Source organism: Cervus elaphus, chromosome 12 (genome assembly GCF_910594005.1).
Source record: "Cervus elaphus chromosome 12, mCerEla1.1, whole genome shotgun sequence".
In the NCBI taxonomy this organism is placed as follows: domain Eukaryota; kingdom Metazoa; phylum Chordata; class Mammalia; order Artiodactyla; family Cervidae; genus Cervus; species Cervus elaphus.
Window position 1 is genome coordinate 98,985,235 of NC_057826.1, and position 25,417 is coordinate 99,010,651.

A 25,417-nucleotide genomic window follows, 5' to 3' on the forward strand; every position below is an offset into this window, starting at 1 on the left:
CCTTATTATTGTTTTTAGAGGTACTTTCTTTGTTGACAAGCTTGTGACAGATGACAATATGGTGATCTTTAACTTATAATAAACCTAGGCACAATGACAATTTTGGGCTTCATGTTAATGACTCTTAGACATGTCTATAGTAGAGTTGCGGGGGATTTAAAAATATATGTGTATATATATATACATATATATATATACACACACACACACACACACACACATATATATATAAATGTGTGTGTGTATATACATACACACACACTAGATATTTAATATTGACTATTTGCCAGTTCATGTGAATCTGAAATTCATTTAGGTCAATTTTTTTCTTGTAGTTAGAGCTGTTTGATTTGTAAGGGCTTCCTTTTCTTCTGACCATTTTGATAAGACCTCACAACTTCAGCAATATTAGGAAAAAACAGAAGAGTCACATGGAGACATACGTAAATGCAGACAGACAGACAGAGATCTTCTAGTTTTCCGCCTAAGATTTAAAATGTCCCCTTGAGCCTCTTTTTTGGGGCGCTGGGGCCGGTGGTGGCCTGGGGTGGGGGAGGGGGATGGGGTTGGGCAAGCTACCATTCCTTTCTCCAGGAGATCTTCCTGAGGCAGGGGTCGAACCGAGACCTCCGGCACTGTCTGTGCCAAGCTTTTACATACATACAGCCTGAGCTACTAGGGAAGTCTCCCAAGACCCTGGAAAGGGTTCCCTTCATGCGTGGCCCTAGGCAGGCCTTTGTAAGAAGCAATTGTTTTGAATAATTGCATATCCAAAGGAACCAGCTTTACTGTTTCCAGGAGGAAAACAGTTTTCACTGTAACCAGCTGTCTCTGGTTCTATAGAATATCCCGGCCGTCCTAGGTCAGGTCATCTTTCTTTTCTGTAGACGTAGTTTGATCGCCAAATTATAGACAGATCAGTGGATGAAAAGCTTGGATTGTCTCTGTGGGGTGGATCTGCTGGTGTTTCAGGTGTCTGACCTGGCGGCAGGAGCCAGGCCCGCGGGCCAGTGCTGGAAGTGTGTGGGCGGGCGGGGCGCACGGACAGCGCCTGGGGGGCTGGTCGCTCCCCGCCGGCATACCTGTGTGTGAGCTCGGCCAAGGAAGGGCGCAGCCGGAAGTCAGAAACTGGAAGTCAGAAGCCGGAAGTCAGAAGCCGGAAGTCAGAGCGCATCCTTCCCGGGGTGAGGGAAATGGGAGAGAAACAGCTCTTGCCAGAGGGAAAGGGACGAAAGCTCACAGTCTCAGGGTTTATGGTTATTGGGTTCCTTTCTGGCTTGTCTCTTGCCAGTCATTCTGAATTGACATCCTTCCTGGGGGCACACGCACCACTCAGCCAAGATGAATTCCAGCGAAGAGGATCCTGGGAAACTGGTAGGTCCTCTGGATTGGTGTCTCCTCCCATCTCTTTTTGACCACTCTAGAATCCTGGTTGCTGGTAGCTTGTGAGTGTCTTGGTCCTGACCAGGACCTCCTGTTGGAAGATGACTCCTGGAAGTGTTTTCCCTTCTCTGCCGCCTGGCCCGGGTGGGTGGTCAGTGGTTCATTTACCAGTTTGTCTTTTGCTTCTCTCGAATAAGGGCCTTCACAGAGTAAATACCCAAAACTGTAGAAGACAATGTGTGAAATAACTTACATTCACAAATTGGAAAAGTTGGCTTTTTTTGTTGTGTGTTAGAACTCATCACCAGACCAAAGGTCATGGAGACGTCTGTTGTTTTTCTTAAATGTTTATAGTCTTTTTTTTTTTTTTTTTGTAATTGAATTATGGTGTGAGTTTCAAAGTTTGTGTTTCTGTTCATTTCATTCCATCTGTTTGGTTTCCTTTCTTTCTTTCTAACAGTTATTTATTTTCAGTGGAATGATTCTTGCTCTAAAATATTGGTTTTATTGGTCATATATCAACCTGAATGTACCATAGGGGTACGAGTTGCAAAGTTTGTATCTCTGTTCATTTCATTCCATCTGTTTGGTTTTCTTTCTTCTTTCTTTCGAGCAGTTATTTATTTTCAGTGGAATGATTCTTGCTCTACAATATTGGTTTGATTGGTCATATGTGGCCCCTCGCTCTTGAATCTCCCTCCCAAGTCACTCCCATTCCCACCTCTCTAGGCTATCAGAGAGCCCCAGTTTGAGTTCCCTGAGTCAGAGAGTAATTTCCCACTGGTTGTCTAGTTACCAAGGTTGTTGTCCATGCATCCGTGCTGGTCTCCCCATTCATGTCCTGGTGTCCTGTTAAACACTAAGCTTAATTTATTTGGAGATGACCTAGCTATTCAATACACTGTCGTCACTCAGTTTAGCACAAGGATAGAAACTCAGGAGACCAAAATCTGGAGAAGCTATTGTCAGCTCAGTTCAGTTCAGTTAAGCTGCTCAGTCGTGTCTGTTTCTCTGTGAACTCCGAGTTCCTCTCCAGTTGTCAAAGAGATGTGAGGCCTCCTGTCGAGATGAGGCGGGGAACTAGGGCTCTTTCTAGGGTCTCAACCGGGCATTCAGACATCCCTTCATGTTGGGAGAGGAAACACGAGCTTGCATTTGAGTCACTGCAGGGAAATCAGGCCTTACCTCGAGTGAGGGGAACTTGGTGTCCCTTCCACTTGAGGCAGCAAACTCAGGGTCCCTCTCACATACCTAGAGCGACCTAGAGGAGGCTGAGAGAAGCCTCCTCTTGAGGTGCTTGTGGAAAGTTGGCATTCCTCTTGAGTCGAAGCCAGGGAATCAGCTCTCATCTCGAGATGATTTGGGGTACATGGAGCTTTTCTGGAGTTGCTGTGCTGAAATTGGTGTTCCTCTAGACTTGGGAGAGTGTTCTCAGGGAACCTCTGGAGTTGCCTAAAGGAAGTCAAGCCACTTGTCGTGTTTGATGTGGAACACGGAATTGCTCTGGAGGCAATGCAGGGCAACTGGGCCTCATCTTGCGGTGAGGGGGGAAATCTCATTGTTTTTCTCAAGTTGCAGTGGGAACCTGGGGCTTCCTCTTGAGTTAAGACGGGGATGGTCTTTAAACACTCGTGTTTTCTCAGCGATGTCAGGAAACTCGTCTAGCTTCCAGGGACACCTCGGGATTCTCCTAGAGTCATGGCAGGACAGTAGGGACGCCTCTTGAGTTGAGGAGTGAGACCCAGGGTCCCCTTCCAGTTGCCACAGGGATATTGGGATTCCTATCAATTTTCAAGAGGAGTCAGTCATCGTCTCCTTTTGAAGCATTGAACGCCGCGTTCCTCTCGAGTTGTCAAAGGGATGTGAGGCCTCCTGTCGAGATGAGGCGTGGAACTAGGGCTTTCTCTAGGGTCCCCAGAGGGAATTCAGAGATCCCTTCATCTTGTGAGACGAAAGACGAGCCTGCATTCAAGTCACTGCAGGGAAACCCGGCCTTATTTCGAGTCAGGGCATCTCGGTGTCCATTCCACTTGAGGCCGCAAACTCAGGGTCCCTCTCACATACCTACAGCTGAGAGAAGCCTCCTCTTGAGGTGCTTGTGGAAAGTTGGTATTCCTCTAGATTTGAAGCCAGGGACTAAGATCTCATCTCGAGATGATTTGTGGTGCATGGAGCTTTTCTCGAGTTGCTGGGCTGATCTTGGTGTTCCTCTAGACTTGGGTGATGTGCTCGGGGAAGCTCTGGAGTTGCCAAAAGGAAGTCAAGCCACTTGTCATGTTTGATGGGGAACGCAGGATCGCTCTGGAGCCAATGCAGGGGAATCGGGCCTCATCTCGAGTTGATTTGGGATACACGGAGCTCTTTCGTGTTGCTGCAGTGACCTCAGGGTCCCTCTAGAATTTTGACAGTGTTCTTGCGGACTCTCTGGAGTTCCATCAAGGAAGTCAAGGCTCCTTTCATGTTTGATGGGGAACATGGACTTGGTCTGCACGCAATGCAGGGGAATGGGGCCTCATCTCGCGGCGAGGGGTAAGTCTCATGGTATTTCTTGAGTTGCCGCGGGAACCTGGGGTATGTTCTTGAGTTAGGGCGGGGATGGCCCTTCAAAACTCGTGTTTGTTCAGCGAAGTGAGGACTCCTGTCTAGTGTTGAGGGACACCTCAGGATTCTCCTTGAGGCTTGGCAGGGCAATAGGGATGCCTCTTGAGGTGAGGCGGGAGACCCAGGGTCCCTTTCCAGTTGCCACATGGATATTGGGATTCCTATCAATTTTCAAGAGGAGTCAGGCATCATCTCCATGTGAAGCATTGAACTCCGCGTTCCTCTCGAGTTGTCAAAGGGATGTGAGGCCTCCTGTCAAGATGAGGCGTGGAACTAGGGCTTTCTCTAGGGTCTCCACAGGGGATTCAGACATCCCTTCATCTTGTGAGATGAAAGACGATCCTGCATTCAAGTCACTGCAGGGAATCCGGCCTTATTTCGAGTCAGGGCATCTCGGTGTCGATTCCACTTGAGGCAGCAAACTCAGGGTCCCTCTCGTATACCTATAGCTGAGAGAAGCCTCCTTTTGAGGTGCTTGTGGAAAGTTGGCATTCCTCTTGAGTCGAAGCCAGGGAATCAGCTCTCATCTCGCGATGGTTTGGGGTAAACGGAGCTTTCTCGAGTTGCTGTGCTGAACTTGGTGTTCCTCTAGACTTCGGACGGTGTTCTCGGGGAATCTCTGGAGTTGCCTAAAGGAAGTCAAGCCACTTGTCGTGTTTGATGGGGAATGTGGGATGGCTCTGGAGCCAATGCAGTGGAATCAGGCCTCATCTCGAATTGATTTGGGGTACACAGAGCTCTTTTTTGTTGCTGCGGTGACCTCAGGGTCTCTCTAGACTTGTGACAGTTTTTTTTGGGACTCTCTGGAGTGCCATCAAGGAAGTCAAGTCTCCTTTCGTGTTTGATGTGGAACACGGACTTACTATGCATGCATTGCAGGGGAATCGGGCCTCATCTCGCGGCGAGGGGAAGTCTCATGATTTTTCTTGAGTTGCAGCGGAAACCTGCGGTATATTCTTTAGTTAAAATGGGGATGGCACTTCAAAACTTGTGTTTGTTCAGCGACGCCAGGACTCCTGTCTAGTTGCGAGGGACACTTCGGGATTCTCCTCGAGCCTGGATGAGACTTTGGACATGTGATCACATGTGTATGGTATGGGAAGTGCGGTAGCCCAGGAGATTGTGGATATATGACAGTAGGTACAGGGTCTCAGATATGTCACCATGGAATGTGTGGACATGTGACCCCAGGTGCAGGTTTGGGTGGGGTCACCCTGGAGACTGGTCGTGTGACCCAAAGTTCAGGGTAGGAAAAGGGTTTCACCCTGCAGACTCTGGATCTATGACCACAGGTACAGGATCTGGTGGTAGTCACTGTGGAGATGGTGGACGTATGAAACCTAGTACAAGTTCACAGAGGGGGTCACCCTCCAAGACTGTGGACATGTGACCCACGTTTCAGGGTCTGGGTTGAGGTCACTCTGGAAACTACTTGCCATGTGACTTAGATGCAAGGTTAGGGGATGTGTTCACTTTGGAGATTGTGGTCATGTGACCCAGATGCACCATTTGGGAGGCAAATCATCTTGGAGACTGGATACGTGACCCTAGATCCAGGGTCTGAATGGGATCCCCCAAGGTGAGATTGTGAATATGTGACTCCAGGTGCAGGGCCTGCGAGGTCGTCACCTTGGAACCTGTGTTTGTGTGACTCCAGGTGGAGGGTCTGGGAAGTGACGACACTCTGGAGACTGTGAACATGTGACCCCATTACAGGGTCTTGAGCGGGTAACCCTGGCATCCAAGATCATGGGACACCATGTTAAATGTCTGGGCGTGTGGTAACCCTGAGACTAAGGAAGTGGGACCCCAGGTACAGGTTCTGGGAGTTGGGGCCAACTTGAGTGACTGTGGATGTTTCACCCTAGGTACAGTTTCTAGGAGGTGGGGTCACCCTGGAGACTCTCGACAAGTGACCCCAAGTGCAGAGTCTGGGAGGGGGGCTCACCCTGGAAACAGTGGACTTGTGACCCTAGGTACAGGATCTTAACGGTGGGGTTATCCTGGAGTCTGTCGACTTGTGATAGCAGGTACATGTTTAGGAGGGGGTCACCCTGGATACTGTGGATGTGTGATCCCAGGTGCATGGTATGGGAAGTGGGGAAGCCCAGGAGACTGTATATATGACACTAGGTACAGGGTCTGGGGGATGACACCATGGAGAATATGGACTTGTGATCCCAGGTGCAGGTTCACAAGGTTCAGGGTACAAAATGGGTCTCATCAGTCAGACTGTTGAACTGTGACTACAGGTCCAGGATCTGTTGGTGGTCACTGTGGCAATGGTGATTGTGTGAAATCTGGAACAAGTTCAGGGAAGAGGTCACCCGTGAGACAGTGGACATGTGACCTTAGGTGTAGGTACTGGTATGTGGTCACTCTGGAGACTGTGGATGTGTGAGTAAGGTGCAGGGTTAGGGGATGGGGTCACTTTGAAAACTGTGGACATATGACCCCAGATGCACTGATTGGGGAGGCAAGTCATCCTGGATACTGGACATTTGACCCTAGATGCAAGGTCTGAACTAGGTCCCCCAAGACACTAGGATATCTGAACCCAGGTACAGGGTCTGGGATGGGGGTGACCCAGGAAACTCTGTATATGTGACCTCAGGTACAGTGTCTGGGAGGTACGGGGTCACCCTGGGGACTGCAGGCATTTAATGGCAGGGAAATGGTCTGGAAATGGTGTCCCCCTGCAGAATGTGGATATGTGAGCCCAGGTGCAGTGGGTGAAGTGGGGTTCACGCTGGAAACTGTTGACATGTGACTCCAGGTGCAGGGTATGGGAGGGCGAACATCCTGGAGATTGTGGATGTGTGTAAATAAGCACAGGGTCTGGCAGGGGAGGGTTACCTTGGAATCTGTGGCCAAGTCACCAAAGGTATAGGGTATGAGAGGTGGGGTCACACCAGCTACTGAGAACTTGTGACCCAAGTTACAGAGACCAGGAAGGGGGTCACCACGGAGCCTGTGAATCTGTTAGCAAATGTGCAGAGTCTGGGAAATGACATCACACAAAAGTCTGGGGACATGGGATACCAGGTGAACGGTCTGGGAGGGAGTCACCCTGGAGTCAGTTGACATGTGACCCCGGGTACAGGCACTTGTGGGTGGGGAAAGCCTCGAGACTGTGGACATGTGATCCCAGTTACTAGCCCTTGAATGTGGGTAAATCCAGGAGACTCTGGACATGTGACCCCAGGTACAGGGTGGGGAAGCTGGGGTCACCCTGGTGACTGTGCCAATGTGATCCCGTGTACAGAGTCTGGGGAGGCGTGTCTTCCTGGCCACCATGTACATGTAACCCCAGGTACAGGGTTAGAGATACGGGGTCACCCTGGAGACTGGGGCAATGTGACCAGAATTACAATATTCTGTGAGGTGTAGTCACCCTGGAGACTGCGGAGGTGTGAGACCTGGTGCATGATCTGGGAGGCGTTGCTACCCAGGAGACCATGGATGTGTGACCCTAGGTTCACGGGCTTGGAATTGGTGTCACTCTAGAACCAGTGGGTGTTGGAACCCAGTACAATTGTTTGACAGGTGGTGTTACCCTGGGCGCTGTGGACATATGAACCCAGGTGCAAGTTCTGGCGAGTGGGGTAACCCTGAGACTATCTACGTGTGACCCTAGGTACAGGGTTTGGGAGTTGGTGAATGTGCCCATGTGACACCATGTACAGTGTCTAGGAGGGTGTTCACCCTAGAGACTGTGGGTATGTGTCCCAAGGTACAGTGTCTGGAATGTGGGGTCATGCTAGAATCTGTGGACATGTGACGCTGGGTGCTGGGGTCAATAGTCCAGCATCTGGAAGACTGTGGTTATGTGAGCCCTGGTACAGTGATTTGGATGAGTCACCTGTGAGACTGTGGATATGTGGCTCCAAGTGCAGGGTCTATGAGGGAGTCAACCTGGAACCTCTGTTTGTGTGCCTGCAGGTGAAGGTTCTGGGAAGTGATGACACACAGGAGACTGTGGACATGCAAACCACATTACAGGGTCTTGGAGGGTGTAACCCTGTGGACCAGGGGCACGGAACAGGCTCAATGTCTATGGAAGAGTGACTCCAGGTACAGTTTCAGGGAGTTGGGACCATCCTGAAAACTGTGGATGTTTATCCCCAGGTAAAGTTTCTGGGAGGTGGGATCACACTGGAGACAGGAATGTGACCCCAGGTATGGGATCTTGAGGGTAGGGCCATCCTGGTGACTGTGGACTTGTGACACAAGATACAGGAATGGGATCAGGGTCACCTTGCAGACCATGAGCGTGTGATCCCAGGTGCATGATATGGGAAGTGGGGAAACCCGGGAAACTGTGGATATATGACACTACGTACAGGGTCTGGGTGGATATATGACACTAGGTACTGGAGTGGGCAACCCACTCCAGTACTCTTGCCTGGAAAATCCCATGGATGGAGGAGCCTGGTAGGCTGCAGTCTATGGGGTCGCTAAGAGTCAGACACGACTGAGTGACTTCACTTTCACTTTTCACTCTCATGCTTTGGAGAAGGAAATGGCAACCCACTCCAGTGTTCTTGCCTGGAGAATCCCAGGGATGGGGGAGCCTGGTGGGCTGCCATCTATGGGGTCGCAGAGTTGGACACGACTGGCATGACTTAGCAGCAGCAGCAGCAGCACAGGGCCTGGGGGATGTCACCATGGAGAGTATGGACATGTGACCCCAGGTGCAGGTTTGGCAGGGATGACCCTGGAGACTGGCTAGGTGAACTAAGGTTTAGGGTACGAAATGGTCTCACCCTGCAGACTGTGGACCCTGACCACAGGTACAGGATCTGGTGGTGGTCACTGTGGAGATGGTGCATGTGTGAAACCTGATAGAAGTTCAAGGAGGGGGTCAATATGGAGAAGGTGGAGGTGTGACCCTATGTGCAGGGTCTGGAGTGAGGTCATTCTGGAGACTGTGGCTGTGTGACTAAGGTGCAGGGTTAGGGAATGGGGTCACTTTGCAGAATGTGGACATGTGACTCCACATGCACCGTTTGGGTCATCCTGGAAACTGTGGACAAGTCACCAAAGTACAGGGTATGAGAGGTGGTGTCACACTGGAGACTGAGGACATGGGATCCAAATTACAGGGTCTGGGAAGGAGATCACCATGGAGACTGTGGATCTGTGACCACAGGTATAGAGTCTGGGAAGTGATATCACACAGGAGACTGTGGACATAGGATGCCAGGTGAAGGGTCTGGGAGGGAGTCACCCTGGAGACTGTGGACGTGTGACCCCAGGTAAAGGCTCTTGAGGGTGGGGAAAGCCTGGTCACTGTGACCTGTGACCCCAGGTACAGGGTTGGGAATTTAGTGTCACCCTGGAGACTGTGCCAATGCGACCCCAGGTACAGGGTCTGGGGAGAGGTGTCATCCTGGCCACCGTTGATATGTAACCCCAAGTACAGTATCTGAGATATGGGGTCACCCTGGAGACTGAGGCCATGTGACCGAAGGTACAATAGTCAGTGAGGTGGGTTCACCCTGGAGACTGTGGACGTGTAACCCCAGCTGCAGTGTCTGGGAGGGGTGTCAACCTGGAGACTGAGGACGTGTGAGACCAGGTGCATGATCTGGGAGGGGTTGCGACCCAGAAGACTATGGATCTGTGTCCCCAATATCAGACTTTGGTGTGGATGTTACCATGGAGAACTGTGGATGTTTGACACCAGGTGAAGGGACAGGGAAGGGCATCACCCTCGAGACCCTGGAGGTAGGATCCCAGATTCAGAGTCTGGGAAGGGAGTTCTTCAGGAGTCTGTGGAAATGTTATGTCAGAAAAAGGGCCTGCAGTGGTTACCCTGGTGACTATGTACATGTGACACATAATACAAATACTGAGATTGGGGGTCATCCTGGAGACTGGAGAAATGTAATCACAGGTGCAGATTCTGAGGACGGGGTCACCTTGGAGACTGTTGACATGTGACATCAGGTGCTTCATCTTGGAGGTAGATCATTCTGGAGATTCTGGACATGTGACCCCAGGAACAGGGTCTGAGAGGGGGTCACCCTTGAGATTGTGGGCTTTTGACCCAGGTACAGCATGTTGGAAGGGTGGTAACCCTGGAGAATGTTCACATTTGACACCATGTACAGGCTCTGGGAGGTGAGTTCACCCTGTTGACTATGGCTATGTGACCCAAGGTGTGACTCTGGAGACTATGGGTATGTGAGCCAAGGTGTGACTCTGGAGACTATGGATATTTCTCACCCAAGCCAGGTCTGGGGATGGGGATCACACTGGAAGCTGTAGATATGTGACCCCAGGTGCAGGGTCTGCAAGAGGTACACCCTGGAGCCTGTGGATATGTGACCCTGGGTGCAGGATCTGGGTGCTTGGGTCACCCTGGAGACTGTGGTCATGTGAGCCCCAGTGTGGGGTTTTGGATGAGTCACCCTGGAGACTGTGGATAAGTGACTCCAGGTGCAGGGTCTGCAAGGGAGTAACCTGGAAACTGTGATTGTGACTCCAGGTGAAGGGTCTGGGAAGTGACGACACACAGCAGACTGTGGACATGTGATCCCCATTACAGGGTCATGGAGAGGGTAACCCTGGCTAACAGGGACATGGGAAACTGGGTTCAATGTGTGGGAGGTTGGGTAACCCTTAGACTATGGAAGTGTGACCCCAGGTACAGGTTCTGGGAATTGGGTCCATCCTTAAAACTGTGGATGCTTCACACCGGTAGCTTCTGGGAGGTGGGGTCACCCTGAAGACTCTGGACATGTGACCACAAGTTCAAGTTCTTGGAGGTGGACTCGACATGGAAATAGTGGCCTTGTGACCCCAGGTACAGGATCTTGAGGGTAGGGTCATCCTGGAGGATTTGTGGATTTGTGACACCAGGTATAGATTTTGGAGGGTTCACACTGGAGACTCTGGATGTATGTTTCCTCTGCAGGAGAGCTCCAGTGAACCTAGGTCTGTCTGAAAAATTCTTGGATCATGTGGGGAAACACTCTGTGTGTTAATCTGGACACCCAGGTTCAAATTTGCATATTTTTCTCGGGTGGGCCTAAAGCGGTGTGACCTTTCCACATCTTAAAAATCCGTCCAATTGCCATTTTCTTACTTTTGACAGAGCTAACTTTGTTCCACCCCTGGGGTTTCTGAAGCACATGGGAGGCTTGCAACTCCTATCCTTGGGCCTATTTACAGTGGAATGTCACCTCACAGAGGTGACCACAGTAAGGGACCCAGCACTCTGAGACATATTTCTGCTGTCTGCTTCCTCATGGGCAGTACCAGTATCACCTAGATATGTGTTTGAAAGGTGGGAAAATGCACTGAGACACACGGCACAGACTCTCAAATTTAGGTCCTCTGAGCAGAACTGGAGGGTTCATGTCTTAGGAGCTAAAGAGTTCCTGCAAAAGAGAGGTTTGAAAACACACTCTCTGTGGATGCCTTTCCTTCCTTGAAGAAATATAGGTTTCCCAGTATCCTGCGAACTGAGAGTCACACAGTGCTTGAAAAGTGCTCGCTTAGACATGAGTTTTCAATGGTAATTTCCACTTGGGGCTGTAGCCAAACAGAGGGTCCCACACTCACTGGGAAAGGCAAAGCAATATCTAAATGTCTGTTCCATCCCGTTTTCTCTGTAGGAGAGCTCTAATGAGCGTAAGTCTGTCTGGAAAATTCTTGGATCCTTTGGGGACACACCCTGTTTGTGAACCAGGATACCAGAATGAGGGGGCACAATTCGTGTTTCTCTCTGTGGGCCTTAAAGCAGTGTGGCCTAGCAACAGCTTGAAAATCCATCCAATTGCTCTTTTCTTGATTCTGAGAGAGCTAGATTTGCTCCATCCTTTTTGATTTCTGAAGCAAGTGGGTGAATTGCAACTCCCAGCTGTGGGCATTTTTACAGTGAAATGCCACCTCGCAGAAGTGAGTATAGTGAGGGACCTAGCCCTCTTGGACACACTCTTGCAGCCTGCTTCCTCATGTGCAGTACCGGTATAACCTAGGAATGGCTTTGCAAGGCTTGGAAAGTGCAGGGAGACACATGGCCTTGACTCTGGAATTTAGTTCCTCTGAGCAGTACTGGAGGCCTCCCATCTGGGAAGTTAAACAGTTCCTGCAAGATAGAGGGTTGAGAATACACTCTCTTTTGATGCCTTTCTTTCCTTGAAGGAAGATATCTTTCCCTGCATTCTGTGAACTGAGAGTCACACACTGCTCGAAAAGTGCTTGCTTGGAGGTCATCTTTCAGGGGCACTTTCTCCTTGAGTCTGTGACAATAGGGAGGGGCAAACCAACTTCCAATGTCTGTTCCATCCCATTTTCCCAGCAGGAGAGGTCTAGTGAGCCTAGTTCTGTGGAAAATTCTTGGATCCTGCTGGGACACACCCTGTGTTTGAACCTGGATACCTGACCTACAGGGCACAATTCGCATTTTTCTCTCAGGGGGCCCTAAAGTGGTTCAGCCTAGCAACAGCTTGAAAATCCGTCCAATTGATATTTTCTTACCTCTGACAGAGCTAGCTTTGCTCTACCTTTTGGGGTTTCTGAAGCAAGCGGCTGGCTCACACCTTGTAGCTTTGAGCCTGTCACTGGAAAGTCACCTCACACAGTTGACCACAGTAAGGCACTCAGCCCTTTCAGACACACTCCTGCTGCCAGCTTTCTCATGGGCATTACCGTTATGACCTAGGAATGTGTTTGCCAGACTCGGAAATTACACGGAGACACACGGCCCTGACTCAGGAATTTAGATCCTCTCAGCAGACCTGCTGGTCTCATGTTTTAGAAGCTCAAAATTTCCTGCAAGATAGAGGTTTGAAAACACACTCTCTGTGGATGTCTTTCCTTCCTCAAAGGAAGATAGCTTTCTTCACATTCTGCGACCTGAGAGTCACACTCTGCTTCAAAAGTGCTTGCTTGGAAGTCTATTTTCAGTGGCAATATCTCCTTGAGGCTGTGACCATAAGTAGGGGCCCCACACTCACAGGGAAAGGCAAAGCAACCTCCAAATGGCTGTTCCAACCAGTTTTCTCTGTAGAAGAACTCTAGGGAACAAAGGTCTGTCTGGAAATTTCTTGAATCACGAGGGGACACATCCCGTGTGTGAACCTGAATACCGGACCTAGGGTGCACAATTTGTATTTTTCTCTCTGGGTGCCATAAAGAGGTGTGGCTAGCAATTGCTTGAAAATCCATCCAATTACTTTTTTCTTACTTCTGACAGTGCAACCTTTGGTCCACCATTCAGGATTTCTGAAGCAAGCTGGTGGCTCACAACTCCTAGCCACGTGCCGATTTGCCATGGAAAGTTACCTCATCTAGGTAAGCACAGTATGGTACTCAGCACTCTCAGACACACACCTGAAGCCTGTTTTCTCATGAGCAGTCCTGGCATTACTCAGAAATGTGTTTATAAAGCTCAGAAAATGCTCAAAAACACACTGCCCTTGCTGTGAAATTTAGGTCCTCTGTACCAACCTAGAGGTCTCACATCTTAGTATCTAGACAGTTCCTGATATAGAGAGCCTGTTTCCTCATGGGCAGTCCTGGTATGACCAAGAAATGTGTTTACAAAGCTCAAAAAGTGCAGGAAAACACATTGCCCTGACTCTGGAAGTGAGGTCCTCTGGGCAAATATGGAGAATTCACATCTTTGAAGCTAGACAGTTCCTAATAGATAGAGTCTTGAAAACACACTGTCTATAAATACATTTCCTTCCTCAATGGAACATAGGTGTCCAGCATTCCATGTCCATAGAGTCACATACTGCTTGAAAACACTTGTTGGAAGTCATTTTTCATTAGCAATTGCTCCTGATAGTGTGACCATAGGGAAGGCCACCAAACTCACAGGAAAAGGAAAAGCAACATCCAAAGGTCAGTTCCATCATGTTTTCTCTGTAGTGGAGATTCAGTGTGCCTAGGTCTGTCTGGAAAATTCTTGGATCCTGAGTGGACACATCCTGGGTGTGAACATGGACAGTGGACCTTGGTGGCAAAATTCACCTTTCTCTCTCAGTTGGCCGAAAACAGTACAGCATAACAACTACCTGGAAATGCATTTAGCTGCTGGTTTCTTACTTCTGGCAGTGATTGCTTGGTACACCCTTTGGGATTTCTGAAGCAAGTAAGCAGCTAGCAACTCGTAGCCGCTGGCCCATTTACAGTGGAGTGCTACATCATCTTGGTAAGTGCAGCATGGCACCCAGCAATCTCAGAAACCCTCCTGCAGCCTGTTTTTCTTAAGGGCACTTCTGGTATGACTTAGGAATGTGTTTACAATGCTCAGAAAGTGTTCAGTTCCGTTCAGATGCTCAGTTGTATCTGACTCTTTGGGACCCCATGAATCGAAGCACACCAGGCCTCCCTGTCCATCACCAGCTCCCAGAGTTTACTCAAACTCATGACCATCGAGTTGGTGATGCCATCCAGCCATCTCATCCTCTGTCATCCCCTTCTCCTCCTGCCCCCAAGCCCTCCCAGCATCAGGGTCTTTTCCAATGAGTCAACTCTTCACATCAGGTGGCCAAAGTACTGGAGTTTCAGTTTCAGCATCAGTCTTTCCAATGAACACCCAGGACTGATCTCCTTTAGGATGGACTGGTTGGATGTCCTTGCAGTCCAAGGGACTATCAAGAGTCTTTTCCAACACCACAGTTCAAAAGCATCAATTCTTCAGTGCTCAGCTTTCTTCACAGTCCAACTCTTACATCCATACATGACCACTGGAAAAACCGTAGCCTTGACCAGATGGACCTTTGGTGGCAAAGTAATGTCTCTGCTTTTTAATATGCTATCTAGGTTGGTCATAAGTTTCCTTCCAAGAAGTAAGCGTCTTCTAATTTCATGGCTGCAATTACCATCTGCAGTGATTTTGGAGCCCCCAAAAATAAAGTATGACACTGTTTGTACTGTTTCCCCATCTATTTTTCATGAAGTGATGGGACCAGATGCCATGATCTTAGTTTTCTGAATGTTGAGCTTTAAGCCAACTTTTTCACTCTCCTCTTTCACTTTCATCAAGAGGCTTTTTAGTTCCTCTTCACTTTCTTCCATAAGGGTGGTGTCATTTGCATATTCAGGTTATTGCTGTTTCTCCTGGCAGTCTTGATTCCAGCTTGTGCTTCTTCCAACCCAGTGTTTCTCATGATGTACTCGGCATATAAGTTAAAGAAGCAGGGTGACAATATACAGCCTTGACGTACTCCTTTTCCTATTTGGAACCAGTCTGTTTTTCCATGTCCAGTTCTAACTGTTGCTTCCTGACCTGCACATAGGTTTCTCAAGAGGCAGGTCAGGTGGTCTGGTAGTCCCATCTCTTTCAGAATTTTCCACAGTTTATTGAGATACACACAGTCGAAGGCTTTGGCATAGTCAATAAAGCAGAAATAGATGTTTTTCTGGGACTCTCTTGCTTTTTCAATGATCCAGCAGATGTTGGCAGTTTGATCTCTGGTTCCTCTGCCATTTCTAAAACCAGCTTGAACATCTGGAAGTTCACGGTTCATGTATTGCTGAAGCCTGGCTTGGAGAATTTTGAGCATTACTTTACTAGTGTGTGAGATGAGTGCAATTGTGCAGTAGTTTGAGCATTCTTTGCCATTGTCTTTCTTTGGAATTGGAATGAAAACTGACCTTTTCCAGTCCTGTGGCCACTGCTGAGTTTTCCAAATTTGCTGACCTATTGAGTACAGCACTTTCTCAGCATCATCTTTTAGGATTTGAAATAGCTTAACTGGAATTCCATCACCTCCACTAGCTTTGTTCGTAGTGATACTTTCTAAGGCTCACTTGACCTCACATTCCAGGATGTCTGGCTCTAGGTGACTGATCACACCATCGTAATTATCTGGGCCATGAAGATCTTTTTTGTACAGTTCTTCTGTGTATTCTTGCCACCCCTTCTTAATAGCTTCTGCTTCTGTTAGATCCATAGCATTTCTGTCCTTTATTGAACCCAATCTTCGCATGGAATGTTCCCTTGGTATCTCTAATTTTCATCTCTAGTCTTTCCCATTCTGTTGTTTTTCTCTATTTCTTTGCATTGATCAGAGTAAGGCTTTCTTATCTGTCCTTGCTATTCTTTGGAACTCTGCATTCAAATGGTGCAGGCTGTGACGGACCATGCAGAAGCATGGCCATGAGGAGCTACCTCTCGCCCAAGGTCAGAGGCAGTGGCTGAGGGGAGCCACCCCATGTCCGAGGCCAGGGACAGCGGCCGAGAGGGGCTACCTCACGCCTGAGGTCAGGGGAGGTGGCTGAGATGAGCTACCCCATGCCCACGGTCAGGGGCTGTGGCCAAGAGGAGCAATCCCATGTCCAAAGAGCAGCAGCTGCACGGGTGCAGGAGGACCGAGAGGAGCTACTCCACATTCAAGGTCAGGAGGGGCGGCCTGAGGAGATACCCATTGTCCAAGGTAAGGAGGAGGGGCTGCACTTTGCTGGAGCAGCTGTAAGAGATACCCCACGTCCAAGGTAAGAGAAACTCAAGTAAGATGGTAGGTGTTGCGAGAGGGCATCAAAGGGCAGACACTGAAATCATAATCACAGAAAACTAGCCAATCTGATCACATGGACCACAGTCTTGTCTAACTCAATGAAACTAAGCCATGCCGTGTGGAGCACCCAAGACAGACGGGTCATAGTAGACAGGTCTGACAGAATGTGGTCCACTGGAGAAGGGAATGGCAAACCACTTCAGTATTCTTGCCTTGAGGACCCCATGAACAGTATGAAAAGGCAAAATGATAGGATACTGAAAGAGGAACTCCCCAGGTCAGTAGGTGCCCAATATGCTACTGGAGCTCAGTGGAGAAAGAACTCCAGAAAGAATGAAGGGATGGAGCCAAAGCAAAATCAATACCCAGTTGTGGATGGGACTAGTGATAGAAGCAAGGTCCGATGCTGTATAGAGCAATATCGCATAGGAACCTGGAATGTTAGGCCCATGAATCAAGGCAAATTGGAAGTGGTCAAACAGGATATGGCAAGAGTGAATGTCGACATTCTAGGAATCAGCAAATTACAATGGACAGGAATGGGTGAATTTAACTCAGATGACCATTATATCTACTACTGTGGGCAGGAACCCCCTAAAAGAAATGGAGTAGCCATCATGGTCAACAAGAGAGTCCAAAATATGGTACTTGGATGCAATCTCAGAAAGTGTAGGGAAATACAATGCTCTGACTCTGGGATTTGGGTCCTCAGGGCAAACCTGGAAGTCTCACATCTTTGAGTCTATACAGTTTGTGATACACAGAGGCCTGATAAAACACTCTCTGTTCATTCCTTACCTTCCTGGATGGAACATAATTTTCCCAGCTTTTTGTGTGCTCAGAGTCACACACTGCTTGAGAATGCTTGTTGGAAGTAATTTTTCAGTAACAACTTCCCCTGATGTTGTGACCTTAGGGAAGACCGCCACACTCACAGGACAAGGCAAAGGATCATCCAGACGTCTGCTCAATCACGTTTTCTTGATAGGAGCGATCCATTCAACCTAACTGTCTAGAATACTCATGGATACTGTTCCTACACATCGTACGTTTGAACCTGGATACCAGATCTTGGCAGCAAAATTTGCATTTTTTTCTCAGTTGGTCCTAAAACGGTTAGACCTAGTTACTGCCTGAAAATGCATCTAATCGCTGTTTTCTTACTTCTGACAGTGATAGTGTTGGTGCACCCTTTGGGATTTATGAATCAGGCAGGAGGCTCTCCACTCCAAGCCACTGGCCCCTTTCCAGGGGGATGTCATCTCATCTAGGGAAGCACAGTATGTCACCCAGCACTCTGAGACATACTCTTGCAGCCTGACTTTTCATGGTCAGATCTGGTATGACCTAGGAATGTGTTTACAAATCTCAGAAAGTGGTGGGAAACACACTGCCCTGACTCTGGTATTTAGGTCCTCTGGGAAACTTGGAGGACTCACATGTTTGAATCTAGACAGTTCATGACAGGTAGAGGCCTGATAACATATTCTCTCGAGATGCCTTTCCTTCCTCAAAGGAATATAGCTTTCTCAGCATTCTGTGTGCTGACTGTCACACACTGCTTGAAAACGCTTGTTGGAGGTCATTTTTCATTAGCAATTTCCCCTGGAGGTGTGACTGTAGGGAAGGCGCCACACTCACAGGTAAATTCAAAAGCACTTCCAAACATCTGTTCAATCACGTTTTCTTGGTAGGGGCCATCCATTCAACATAAGTCTATCTAGAAAATTCATGGACACTGCGGGGAAACACCTATGTTTGAATCTGGATACCAGACTTTGGTGTTAAAATATGCATTTTTCTCTCACTTGGCCCTAAAACAGTGCAGCCAAGCAACTGCTTGAAATTCCATCTGAATGCTGTTTTCTTACTTCTGACAATGCTAGCTTTGGTTCACCCTTTGGGATTTCTGAAGCACGTGAATGGTTTGCAACTCCTAGCTGCAGGCCCATTTCCAGTGGAATGACACCTCATCTATGTGACCACAGTATTTCACCCAGCACACTCTGATACACTCCCTCAGCATCCTTCCTTAGGAGCAGACCTGGTATGACCTAGGAATGCATTTAGAAGTCTCAGAAAGTGCAGCAAGACACACTGTCCTGAGTCTGGAACTTAGGTCCTTTAAGCAGGCCTGAGTTCTCATATCTTAGAAGATGAACAGTTCCTGCTATAAAAAACACACTCTCTGTTGATGCCTTTCCTTCACTGAAGGAACATAACTTTCCCAATGTACTGTGTGCTGAGAGTCACACACTGCTTGAAAAAGTTTGGTTGGAGTTCATTTTTCAGTCACAATTTCCCCCGAGACTGTGACAGAAGGGAAGCGCCCACAATCACAAGACAAGCAAGCAAGCATCCAAATGCCTTTTCCATCATGTTTTCTCTGTTAGAGAGGTCCAGTGAACCCAGGTCTATCTGGAAAAGTTTGGATCTTGTGGGGTCACATCCTGAGTGTGAACCTGAATACAGGACAAAATTCACCTTTTTCTCTCAGTTGGCACTAAAACGGTTTGGCATAGCAACTGCTTGAATATCCATCCAGTACTTGTTTTCTTATTTCTGACAGTGACAGATTTGGCCCACCCATGTAATTTCTCAAGCAAGCAGTCCGCTTGCCACTTCTATCTGGTGGTCCCTTTCCTGTGAAATGTCACATAATGTAGGTAGCACCACATGGCACCCAGCTCTCTCAGACACACTCTGACAGCCTGTTTCCTCATTGGCAGTCCTGGTATGACCTAGGAATGTATTTACAAGGCTCAGAGATTGTATGGAAACATATGCCCTGACTCGGGATGTTAGGTCATCTGGGCAAGACTGGAGGTCTCACGTCTTACAATCTAGACAGTTCCTAATAGAGGCCTGGAAACACACTCTCTGTTGATTCCTTTCCTTACTCAAAGGGCCATTGCTTTCCCAACATTTTAGGGCCAACCTAGAGGAAAATGTGAATTTTCCCACCAAGGTCCGTTACCCAGGTTCACACGTAGGATGTGTCCCCACAGCACTGAAGAATTTTCAAGACAGACCTAGGCTAACCCTAACCCTAATCCTTACCCTAACCCTAGGATCTCTCCTACAGAGAAACATGATGGAACAGACGTTTAGATGATGTTTTGCCTTTTCCTGTGAGTGTGGTGGACTTCCCTATGGTCAAACCATCAAGGGAAATTGCTGCTGAAAAATGACTTTCAGGCAAGCATTTTCAAGCAGTATGTGACTCTCAGCACACAGAATGCTGGGAAAGCTGTGTTCATTCGAGGAAGGAAAGGCATCAGTAGAGAGTGTGTTTTCAGGCCTCTATCTATCAGGATCTGTCTATATTCTAAGATGTGAGATCTCCAGGCTTGTCCAGAGGACCCATCTTCCAGAGTCTGGGCAGTGTTTCCCTGCAAATTCTGAGCCTTGTAAGCACATTCCAAGATCACTCAGGAATGCCCATGATGAAACAGGCTATGGAAGAGTGTCCGTGTGTGCTGTGTGTCATTCTGTCCTTACCAAATGAACTGACATTCCACTGGAAATGGGTCAGGGACTAGGAGTTATGAACCGCCTGTTGCTTCAGAAATCCAGAGAGGTGGAACAAAGCTATCATTGTCAGAAGTAAGAAAACAGGTATTAAATGAAGTTTCAAGCAGTTGTTAGGCCACAACGTTTTAAGCCCAATGGAGAGAATAATGCTAATTTTGCCACCAAGATCCGCTATCAAGATTCACATTCAGGATGTGTCCCTGCAGTATCCAAGAATTTTCCAGATAGGACTAGGCTCACTATCTCACCTACAGAGCAAACGTGATGGAACAGACATTTGAATGTGGTTCCCTTTTACTGTGTTTGTGGGGCTTTCCCTCCAGTCACATCTTCAGGGGAAATTCTTAGTGATAAATGACCTCCAAGCAAGTGTGTGACACTCAGGAAGCAGAATGTTGGGAAAACAATGTTCCTTCAAGGAAAGAAAGGCATCAGCAGAGAATGAATTTTCAGTCCTTTATCTATCAAGAATTGTCTAGATTCTAAGATGTGAGACCTCTAGTCTTACCCTGAGGACCTAACTTGCAGAGTCAGGGCAGTGTGTATCCCTGCACTAGCCCAGGCTTTTAGCCACCTTCCTACATCATCCCAGAACTGCCCATGAGGAAACAGGCTGCAGGAATGTGTTCCGACTGCTGGGTGCCATACTGTTGTTACCCAGGTGAGGTGACATTCCATTGAAAATTGTATGGATTTTCTAGGAGTTGCAAATTTGGCCATCAAGGTCCGGCATCCACTGTCAGACTCAGGAGGTGTCTCTGCTGTATCTACCCATATTTCACAAAGACCTAGGCTCACTGGCTGCTCCTATAGAGAAAATGTGATGGAACAGATGTTTGGATCTTGGATTGCCTTACCCTGTGAGTGTGGGGGACATCCTTACTGTCACAACATCACAAGAAATTGCTACTGAAAAATGACCTGCAAGCAAACGGTTTCAAGCAATGTGTGACTCTCAGTTCACAGAATACTGGGAAAGTACTGTTTCTTCGAGGAAGGAAGGGTATCAACAGAGAGTGTGTTTTCAGGCCTCTATCTATGAAGAACTGTCTTGATTCTAACAAGAGAGCCCTCCAGCCTTCCCAGAGAACTGAACTTCCAGAGTCAGGGCAGTGTCTTCCCTGCCCTTTAAATGCTTTGTAAACATATTCCTAGGTCACACTGGGACTGTCCATGAGGACACAAACTGTGGGAGTGTGTCTGAGTATACAGAGGGGCCATTATGTGCTTACTTAGATAAGGTGACATTCCACTGGAAATAGGCCCGTGACTAGGAGTGGTGATCTGCTTGCTTGCTTCAGAAATCCCAAAGGGTGAACCAAAGTTATTGCTCTTCAAAGTAAGAAAACAGCAATCAGATGGATTTTCAAGCAGGTGCCAGGCCACACAGTTTTAGGACAAACGAAAAGAAAAATGTGAATTGTGTCACCAGTTCCGGTATCCAGGTTCACACTTAGGATGTGGTCCTGCAGTATACACGATTTTCCAGACAGACCTAGGTTCTCTGGATCACTCCTAGAGACAAAATGTGATGCAACAGAAGTTCGGATGTTGGTTTGCCTTTTCCAGTGAGTGTGGGGGCCTTCCCTAAGGTTACACTGTCAGGGGAAGTTTCTACTGAAAAATGACCTCCAAAGAGCGTTTTCAAGCAGTGTGTGACTCTCAGCACAGAGAATGCAGGGGAAAGTATGTTTCTTCAAGGAAGAAAAGGCATCAACAGAGAGTGTGTTATTAGGCCTATATCTATTAGGAACTGTCTAGAATCTAACATTGACCTCCAGGCTTGTCCAGGGGACCTAACTACCAGAGTCAAGGCACTGATTTTCCTGCACTTTCCAAGCCTCCCAAAGACATCCTAGCTCATATAGGGACTGCCCGTGAGGAAACAGACTGTAGGAGAGTGTCTGAGAGTGTATGCTACCATACTGTGCTTACCTAGATGAGATGACATTCCCCTGGGAATGGGCCAGAGGCTAGGAGTGGTGAGTCGCCTGCTTGATTCAGAAATCCCAAAGGATGGACCAAAGCTATCATTGTCAGAAGGAAGAAAACAGCAATTGGATGGATTTCCAAGCAGTTGCAAGGCCGTAGCATTTTCCCAAATCAAGAGAAAAAATGTTATTTTTGCCCCCAAAATCCGGTATCCATGTCCAGACTCAGGGTGTCTCCATGCAGTATCCACAAAGTTTCCAGACAGAACTAGTCTCAGTGGATCGATCCTACTGAGAAAATGTGATGGAACAGACGTTTGGATGCTAATTTGTCTTTCTCTATGAATGGGGAGTGCAGCATACCCATGGTCACACCATCAGGGGAAAGTGCTACTGAAAAATGACCTCCATGCCAGCATATTCAAGCCGTGTGTGTCTCTCTGCACACAAAATGTTTGGAAAGTTATGTTCCTTCTAGAAAAGAAATGCATCAACAGAGAGTGCTTTCAGCCCTCTATCTATCAGGAACTGTCTACATTCTAAGTCGTGAGACCTTCAGTCTTTCCTAAGGATCCTAACACCCAGAGTCAGGACAATGTGTTTCCATGAACTTTTCAAGCCTTGTAAACACTTTCCAAGTATATGCTGGGACTGCTCCTGAAGAAACAGGCTGCAGGAGTGTATCCGAGTGTGTTGGGCAGCATACTGTGCTTACCTGCATGAGGTGCCAATACAATGGAAACCGGCTAGTGGCTGGAGTGGTGAGCAACCTGCTTGCTTCAGAAATTCCGAAGGGTGGACAAATCTATCCCTGTCAAAAGTAAGAAAACAGTAATTGGATGGATTTTCAAGCATTTGCTATACTGCACCATTTTAGAACCAATGTGGTCCCAAAATGAGTGTGGGAGATAAAAATGAGAATTTTGCCACCAAGTTCATATATACAAGTTCACACTCATGATGTGTCCCCACAATACCCACGAATTTTCCAGACAGACCTAGGCTCACTTGATCGCACCTAAAGACAAAATGTGATGGAGTACATGTTTGGATGTTGGTTTGCCTTTCCCCGTGAGTGTGGGAGCCTTCCCTACCATTGCACCTTCAGGGGAATTTTCTACTGACCAATGACCTACAAGCAAGTGTTTTCAAGCACCGTGTGACTCTCAGCACACAGAATGTTGGGAAAGCTATGTTCCTTCGAGGAAGGAAAGGCATCCATACGGAGTGTATTTTTAGGCCTCTATCTATCAGGAACTGTCTAGAACCCAAGGCATGAGACTTCAAGGCTTTCCCAGGGTCCTAACTTCCAGAGTTAGGGCACTGTGTTTCCCTGCACCTTCCAAGGCTTTAAACACATTCCTTATTCAAACTGGGACTGCCCATGAGGAAACAGGATGCAGGAGTATGTCTGAGAGGGCTGGGTGCCATACAGTGCTTAACTAGATGAGGTGACATTCCACTGGAAGTTGGCCAGCAGATAGGAGTAGCGAGCCGGCTGCTTGCTTTAGAAATCTCAAAGGTTTGACCAATGTTATCACTGTCATTATTAAGAAGAGAGCAATTGGATGGATTTTCAGGCAGTTGCTAAGGCCACACTCTTTTAGATCCAACCGACAAAATTTGCTAATTTTGCCAACAAATTCAAGGATGCAGATTCACACTCAGTATGTGTCCCTGTAGTATCCAAGAATTTTCCAGACAGACAGAGGATCATTGGATCTCTCCTAAAGAGAAAACTTGATAGAACAGACATTTGGTTGTTTGTTTTCTTTTTCCTGTGAGTTTGGGGGTCTTCCCTACAGTAACACAGTCATGGGAAATTGTTACTGAAAAATCACCTTCAAGCAAGGATTTTCAACCAGTGTGTTACTCTCATCACACAGAAATCTGGAATAACTATGTTACTTCAATGCACGAAAGACATAAAAGAGGGTGTTTTTCAGGCATCTATCTATCAGGAACTATCTAAAGTTTAAGATGTGAGAACTCCAGGTTTGCACACAGGCCCTAATTTCCAAAGTCATAGCCAGTATGTTTCATTGCACTTTCAGAGCCTTATGAACACATTCCTGGCTCCTATTGGGTCTGATTCAGAGGAAACAGGCTGTGAAATTGTCTAAGAGTGCTGAGAGTCATACTGTTGTTACCTAGATTATTTGACATTTTAATGGAAATGATCCAGCCCAATGGGGTTGCAAGCCACCTGCTTGTGTCAGAAATCTGAAAGATTTGACCAAACCTATTGATGTCAGAAGTAGGAAAATATCAATTGGATGGATTATCAGGCAGCTGCCAGCGCACATCCTGTTAGTGCCAAAAGAGAGACAATGCTAATTTTGCCAAGAAGGTCAAATATTCAGGTTCACAGTCAGTATGTTTCCCTTGCAGTATCCAAGAAATTTCCAGAGAGACCTGGGACCATTGGATCCTTCGGACAGAGAAAAATTGATGGAAGAGACATTTTGATGTTTGCTTGCTTTTCCTTATGAGTGTGGAAGCCTTCCCTACTGTAACACACGTGAGGGGAAATTTTTACCTAAAAATGACTTCCAGGCAAGGGTTTCACTTAGCGGGTTACTCTCAGCAAACAGAATGCTGGGACACCTGTGTTCACTTGTGGAATGAGCGGCAATGAATAGGGTGCTCTTCAGGCATCTCTCTTTCCATGACTGCTGTCTGGATTCTAAGATGTGAGAAGACCACGCTTCCACAGATGCCCTAAATTCCTGAGACACAGCCAGTAAGTTTCCCTGAACTTTCCATGGTTCATGAGCACAGTACTCTATCTTACTGGGACTCCCCATGAGGAAAGAGTCTGGAGGAGTGTGTCTGACACAGCTGAGTGCCATACTGTTTTTAAGTAGTTTAATTGGCATTCCAATGGAAATGATCTTGCCACAAGGAGTTGCACGCTGCCTGCTTGCTTCAGAAATTCCAGTGTTTTGACCAAAGCTATTGCTGTCGTTAGTGGGAAAAAAACAATTGTACTGATTTTCAAGGCGTTGCTAAACCCCAGCCTACTGTGGCCAACACAGAGAAAATTCTAATTTGCCAACAAGGTCCAGAATCCAGGTTCACACTGAGCATGTGTCCAAGCACTATCCAAGAATTTTCCAGACAGACTTAGGATCACTGGATCCCTCCTACAGGGGACTTCATGGAACAGATGTTTTGACATTTGTTTACTTTTCTCTGTCAGTGTGGGGGCATTTCCCATGGTAACACAGGGGAGGGGAAATTGTTACTTCAAAATGACCTCCAGGCAAGAATTTCCAAGCAGTCTGTCACTCTCAGCAAACATATGCTGTGAAATCTATGTTTCTTTGATGAATGAAAGGCAAAAAATAAAAAAGAGTGTATTTCAGACATCTATCAGAAACTGTCTAGATTCTAAAATGTTAAAACTCCAGATTTGCACAGACTGCCTAATTTTCAGAGTCACAGCCAGTATGTTTCCTCGCATTTCTGATACTAGCAAACCCA

General features: G+C 47.5%; 1 long non-coding RNA gene across 1 annotated transcript in view; it reads left to right on the plus strand.

The window, feature by feature from the left end:
• Positions 1–1,224: 1,224 nt before the first annotated feature.
• Positions 1,225–25,417, plus strand: part of LOC122705918 — a 30,085-nt gene continuing 5,892 nt past the window's right edge. Inside the window, exon 1 of the long non-coding RNA XR_006344193.1 lies at positions 1,225–1,374. This is a non-coding gene — a long non-coding RNA (uncharacterized LOC122705918). The remainder of the gene's footprint in view (positions 1,375–25,417) is intronic.